General features: G+C 36.3%; 1 long non-coding RNA gene across 1 annotated transcript in view; it reads right to left on the reverse strand.

Annotated features, from left to right (window-relative positions):
- Positions 1-5,928, reverse strand: part of LOC102009086 — a 17,186-nt gene extending 11,258 nt beyond the window's left edge. Inside the window, exons 1-2 of the long non-coding RNA XR_261303.1 lie at positions 5,849-5,928; positions 5,105-5,172 (exon numbers count right to left, since the gene is read on the reverse strand). This is a non-coding gene — a long non-coding RNA (uncharacterized LOC102009086). The remainder of the gene's footprint in view (positions 1-5,104; positions 5,173-5,848) is intronic.
- Between the last annotated feature and the right edge of the window lie 803 nt (positions 5,929-6,731).

The following is a 6,731-nucleotide window of genomic DNA, read 5'->3' on the forward strand; positions in this document are numbered from 1 at the left end:
CACACTTATCCCATCATTCTTGCCTCTTTCTGAAGCAATTCTGGAAGTCCTCTTTTCTGAGTGTCTTTATGGGTTGTGTTAGAAAATATATATATATTTGAAATTCTATAATATATAGATGATCTAGTTGAAGTAGGAATGTTCTCCCTAGTGTACTTGATAAACTAAGCTAGAACCTATCAATGTGATAGATTAGGAGGGTTGGAAATTCTTTGTTCTTAACTACTAGCTATGCAGCAGTGTTTACTTACCTTCGCTTTGAACCTGGGATGATAATGACTTACATAATAGATAGATTAAAGAGGCATGACTCCGAAAACTTATAAGCGACGTAAGTGGAAACTGGAGTTTTGTTCTAGGCCTCTTGCAACTCTGGTTCTTGGAGATCTAGATAAATGGAATAAGTGTTTCTACCTAAGGCCAGCAAAATGGACAGAAATTGTGTAGCAAACACACAAAGAGACCGTCAGAAAGCACAAAGAAAATCTAACTTTTGGCCACTTCTTTGATATTTTATCTCCCTGTCATTAGAGTGAAAACAAATGATGTGTGAGACACTACAGAATGGAAATTAATAGATACATCTTAGCCCTGCCTAAATTGCACATTTTTAGGGTGTTTAAGCCACAAAAAAAATAGAACAGTTACTCAGTCCAAGAAGAAACAGAAATACCAGTGCAGAGCTAAACTGTCCAGAGATTGAAAAGATATGGAAATGGAATGTAAAGTGATTCTATCCTTTTTTTTTTGTCTTTTCTTCCGGTACCAGGAATCGGACTCATGACCTTGTGCTTGCCAGGCAGGCGCTTTGCTGCTGAGCTAAATCCCCAGACCCTGGAATGTAAAGTGATTCTAAATATTAGAAATGAAGGAAGACTTTAGGGACCTCTATCTAATGGACACTAGGTATAGAATATAACTAGTTAGTTTAAGGGACAGGGTTGGGGAAGGAATCATGGAAACCTAGAAAAATTGGACATTAGAGTTTTACAATATATGATGACAATCACAAAGTGCAGAAATATCTTGGTGAATGTGATTAACCTTAGAGTAAAATAGTACAATAGTAGAATTTTAAGTAGTTTTTTAGAATTGAGTGATGTGAGGGTATGACACACACACAATTTACTTGATTTTCTAAAAATTCCTCAATGAAATAAAAACCTCCCACTTTATCTTCTATGAAATCAAATTTTTCTTGAATATTTATATGAGAAATGAAAAGAGAATGGGCATTAGATGGAATTGCACAAAAAATTCTGCCTACTTAAGAAGGCGAAGGTATATGAAAGTGATTAAGCTATGGGTGCTTTTTCTTTTATTCTGAGAAATATTTCTTTGCTGCTATTGTGACATTTTAAAATTAAAGATAAAAAATAAAATTAATGTTAAAAATAAGAAATAAGAATTTTCTATTTATCATAAATTCTTGTGATATTGTTAATAGTGTTAACATATGAAAGCAGGAAATTTCTGAATCTCAAGGGTATATTCAGAATGACCTAAAATACATTTTAAAGAAACCAATTCTACAAACAGAGAATAACAGCACTAACTTGTGCAATTGTCCTTGAAATAGTTTGTTTTTATGTAAAATGTTTATACCTGTTTTTATAATTAGATGTATATATTTTAATTAAACAGGTTTACTTTCAAATTTTACAGGGATATTAAATTTGTCTCCTAAGAAGACTATGAGAAAATAGTAAAGGGATTAGGGGACCAGAAAGGGATTGCAAGAGGATGGTGGATATGATCAAAGTGTATCACGTTCTGATTATACATATGAAAATGTCACAGTAGACTCAATATTCTGTATAATTAATATGAACTAATAGGGAGAATTAAATCTTCTAAGTTACTTCATCATATATATAATTGCTTAATTCTATTTAATATTATAATTTAAAATGCTGTTGTTATGGTTTAGATCTAAAACGCCCTTCAAAAGTCTCATGTATTCAGAGGCAAGGCTTTGGGGTAGTTGGATCCTAGGGGCCCTGTACCCATCAGTGGATTAATCCATCAATGAGTTCACAGTTGCCTGTGTTCTTAGTGGGTAGATTACTGGAGGCTGACATGAAAGCTATATTTTTGTCTACAACTCTTTTATTCTTTCTGCTTGCTTGGTGCCATAGGTGCAGCAGCTTTCTTCTGTCATGCCCTTCTGCCATGTTTCTGCTTGGAGGCAGCTAACCAAGCACTGAATCCTCTGAAGCTGTAAGCCAAATAAATCTCTTCTCTTTCAAATTGTTGGTATCAAGCACTTCTTCATAGCAACAGAAAAGCTAACACAATTGTATCATTTTACTTCTTTAATAGCTATTAATAACAGATTGTCATCTGTATATTTAGATAATATATGTATTACATGAGAAGACCAAAATCTCATATTACCTCTGATTGGTAGAAACTTAAGATTGATAATTTTTTGGTTGTCTAAGGAATAATTTTATACACACACACACACACACACACACACACACATATAAAATATCTTTTCTCTCTTTGTTTCACTATCTTCTGCCTTAACTATGCAAGAAAAATCAGGACAGAGTCCAAGGTTTGGAAGATAGAAAACCATACACATTCCAAAAGAGTGTTTTTACAGCTTTATGAATACTTGACAGATAAGGTTCTGGTTCAGTAGATACTTCCATTCTAAATGGATATTTGTATTGTTGATAAAAATTAACAAATGATTACTTGAATGACTTCTTGAAGTTACTTCTGCAGTTTCATCCCTTGAAAATGAGACAAGAGAGTAAATATCAAGATGATTCATGCCAATATGATACAGTAAAGAATAAATAGCAACTTTGCTCTGGTCAATGAGTGTAGGCAACAAGAGAAAGACAAATGTGCTAATAGTAATTCACTTCCACATGTCGCCTGTTAGTTGACCTTCAGGAGCAAATAATCCAATGAAGATAAACTACCCACCTTTAGACAGACCCTTGGGAGGACCTGGATGAGTAGAAAGTATCCCTTCACTTCTGGAGGTAAGGAAAAATAATTTAGAGAAAAAAAAAGGTCTCTGCCCACATTTGTCGCTATTTATAGTTTTTGGAAAAAACAATTAATCTTAAAGAAATAAAGAATCAAACATTAAATTATCATGTCTGGCCACATATTCTATGGTATTTTGAAGAATTTCTGTTTTATGAATCTTCCTATGTATATTTTTACATAGTTGAAATAACTTTTTTATCTTTATCACTTATACTTTTTCCTGAGTTTCATACTTGTTCATTTTTAATGGCTGCTCAACATGTCATCACATGAATATTTCAGATTAATTTTAACCTTCTGCTTATTTTGAGAGATTTGGTTTCATTTTCACTTTTCTTTATTATGAAGAGCTTTGATAAGCACTGTGAAAAAACCATTTTGTAGATATCTATTATCTCTCTCTATATTTATATATATATTTTTTTCTCCTAGATTCCTGTAAGTGAATTTATTTGTTTTTGTTGTTGTTGTTGTTTGTTTGTTTGTTTGTTTGTTTGTTTTTCTGGTACCAGGAATGCAACTCATGACCTTGTGCTTGTCAGGCAGGCATTGTGCGGCTGAGCTTAATCCCCAACCCCTAAATGAATTTATTTGGGTCAAAGTGCAAAGATAATACTAAGGCGGTTAATGAAGATTGCCAAATTGCTTTCCAAAACTATTGTTCCAAGTTCTATTTCCCCAGGCCATGTATGAAAGCCCCTGTGAACAATACTCAGGGAAACACCTTGTTAAATGTTTGCTGCCTGAGGCAGGAGGAAACAGGCTGAGGCACTAATGTTCACACATTCTGCTGAAAATAGAAGAGTGAGACATTTTGGCAGACGCAAAGCCTGGCCACATACCTAGAGCCAAGGCATCTTGAGCCAAAGCTGTTCACTACTTATGGGTCCAGCTGCACAGAGTCCAAGCCAGTGACTGAGTCATGAAGTCTGGCAACATCAGTACAAGTGTGAAGTAGTGTACTTCCTCAGGAATAATCAAGGAATACACGGTTTGTTCGTAATGCCTATGCTTTATTAAATACTGCATCCAAATGTTACACCAGGACCACACTTTTTTACACTGGCTAATCAAGGAAGGATCCTAAACACTACTTCACGTTATGGCTCATGTTTAGTTTCTTGGCAGTGGTAGTATCACTATCTTTATCTTTAGAGCAGGTTCATGTAGGTAACCAGGTTACCTTTTCATTTCTGGGATAAAATGCCCAAAACGAGCAACTTGAGGGGAAAGGATTTATGTAGACTTATGATTTCCAAAATTTCAGTCTGCCCTCAGCTGGCTCATTGTTTTAGGACTGTGGCAATACAGAAGCATCATGGCAGAAGGGCATCGCGGAGCCAGAGAGGACCAGTACATGGCAAGTGCAAAGAAGGGTAAGAGGGAAAGCATCAGAGACAGAGAGAGAGAGAGAGAGAGAGAGAGAGAGAGAGAGAGAGAGAGAGAGAGAGGAGGTCCAGGGACAAGAAGAGTCTTCCAGGTTACACCCCCAGTGACATACCTACCCTGACAGAAGATGCAGCTATGAACTCGTTCATGGACTGTTGGTGATGTTAGCACCATCTTGAACCAGTCACCTCCTCAAGTTCCACTCTGAACACTGCGGTACTGGGCACAAGCCCTTAATGTGTAAGCTTTGGAGTCTTCCAAAGCTTTCACATACAACTTCTTAAATTTAACTTCTGTAATTAATTATGTAACTGTATAATTACATGAAGATAGAGAGAACAAGTGAACTTTGATAAATTAACTATTCATTGAAGTTTTAGTATTTAATTATTTAGTATTTTTTTGTAAATATGAATTGAAGTTTTAATGTTGAGTGTTAAGAATTACATTTAAGGTGTCCATTAACTAGAAATAAATATGGTTCTAAGTAGGTTGAAACATGTACAGTAATCTTGACACTGAGAAACTGCAATTTCATGTTGCAGCATAAATATTCAATGAATATTTAGCCTGGTTGAGATGAACATTGGACTAAGGAAATGCAAAGGAAAATAACAAAATTATGGGTATATGGGAAATAATAGAAATGCATCTTTAAAAGGTTGTGGCTGATTTCCATTGTTCTGGGACAAAAGGCGCTTACTTCATGAAAGTCTGTGGGCTGGCGTTCTTTCACACTGTTGTCATGTAGTCCTCTCAAGAACAGGGCAACTGGGAAGCAGGATGAGAGGGAAAGAATCAGACAGAGAGAAAAGAGCAGGGAACAAGAATAGTCTTCCAGGTAGAAGGCACAGAGAGAGAGGGGTCTACTTGTGAATGTGATTGCCTGCATTCAGTAAAGCATCCAATGTTCTTAAGGTTCTGTGTCTTGGAAAGTGTCCTTTCTATCTAGCCCCTCTTTCTCCCCTTCCCTTTCTTTCTCTCTCTCTCCTTTCTCTCTCTCTCTCTCTCTCTCTCTCTCTCTCTCTTTCTGTGTTGTTTTACCTCTTATGGATTATTATTTGTACTATTTTTTTCAATGAAAATTCTTATAAAATCTCTGCTTTATAATGTGCTGCTATTCTTTTGCACCAAAAAACTATGCAAAATGAGGACATTGACTACTTGATCTTCATTGAACGTTGAGTCTCCATCATACTCTAGGGTACAAAGCTCCTGGCAAAAGTTCACTTCTTGGTAGATGCCTGTCAGATTCTGTTTATGGGTTTGGTGATAAACTATGGTAGTAAATTTAATTTCAAAAGTAATCATTGGAAATTTTAACATGATGCCTGATTTTCTCTCTGTTACAGCTATATCTGAGCAAGTATTGTGAAAGAATATACGACACTTATTTATTATGTTCTCAATTAAATACTACAAAATTACAAAGTCAGTAATTACTTACCCACTCTTCTGTTGTTGGCCTTCCTTTTATCTTTAATGGACAGTTTTGACATTCATTTCCTTCTTTGTTTTCCTATTCTAACAATAGAGGGAATTAACAATGAATAAATAATAAAAAGATTTAAATGTAATATTGTTTCCAAGTAAAAAGTGTACATTCACAATAATCTATGTTTTTATTTTTGTAATCATACATCAATTGTAAAAACAAATAAGTGAAGTAAAAAGTAATTAATAGTAAAATTAATTGGTAATTATGTCTTTGGCACATCTTGGCTAAGGTGTACTCATATAAACCTGGGCCCGGTCAGTTCCCTATTACAAAGGATGAATCACCACTGTGCCTTTAGACATCATCACAGAAATGCAGGTCAGGGCCCACTCAGACTCCGTAGCTTGCACTATGGAGCCACAAATATGTTCTTGTTCGCTCACACAGTGTTTCAGAGGTTATAACATTCTTCCTCCCTTATGGGAGACCCCTGACTGAGGTCTCTAGTTTAAGACCTTGGGAAGTGATCAGACTCCCCTACCATCTTTGAATGGGCCTCACTTGAGATTGCCCTGGCACCTTACCTAGAAGATCCAACAGGAGACGTATGCCCATCTCCACCTAATCTGATCAGGAGGGTGCCGGAGTGCTTGTCGGCCACCCTTTCCCAGTGAAGGAGGTCCTGCCAAGGATGCGGAAGGCTGCTGTCTTGTGTTTCTGGGAAGGGCCTCTGGTAGCTGCTCTCCAGACTCCAAGCTGGTGGCACAAGGGACCAGAACAGCCAGTTTCCCCTTTCAGAGAACTAGATCTTCCAGTAGTTTTAGATTTACTGGAAGTGAAGAAACCAAGCAGCACTTGGAGAGGTGAAGGGAACCAAACTTTCATACTCCAG

Source organism: Chinchilla lanigera, unplaced genomic scaffold, assembly GCF_000276665.1.
Source record: "Chinchilla lanigera isolate Chin_1 unplaced genomic scaffold, ChiLan1.0 scaffold00027, whole genome shotgun sequence".
Classification (NCBI taxonomy): Eukaryota; Metazoa; Chordata; class Mammalia; order Rodentia; family Chinchillidae; genus Chinchilla; species Chinchilla lanigera.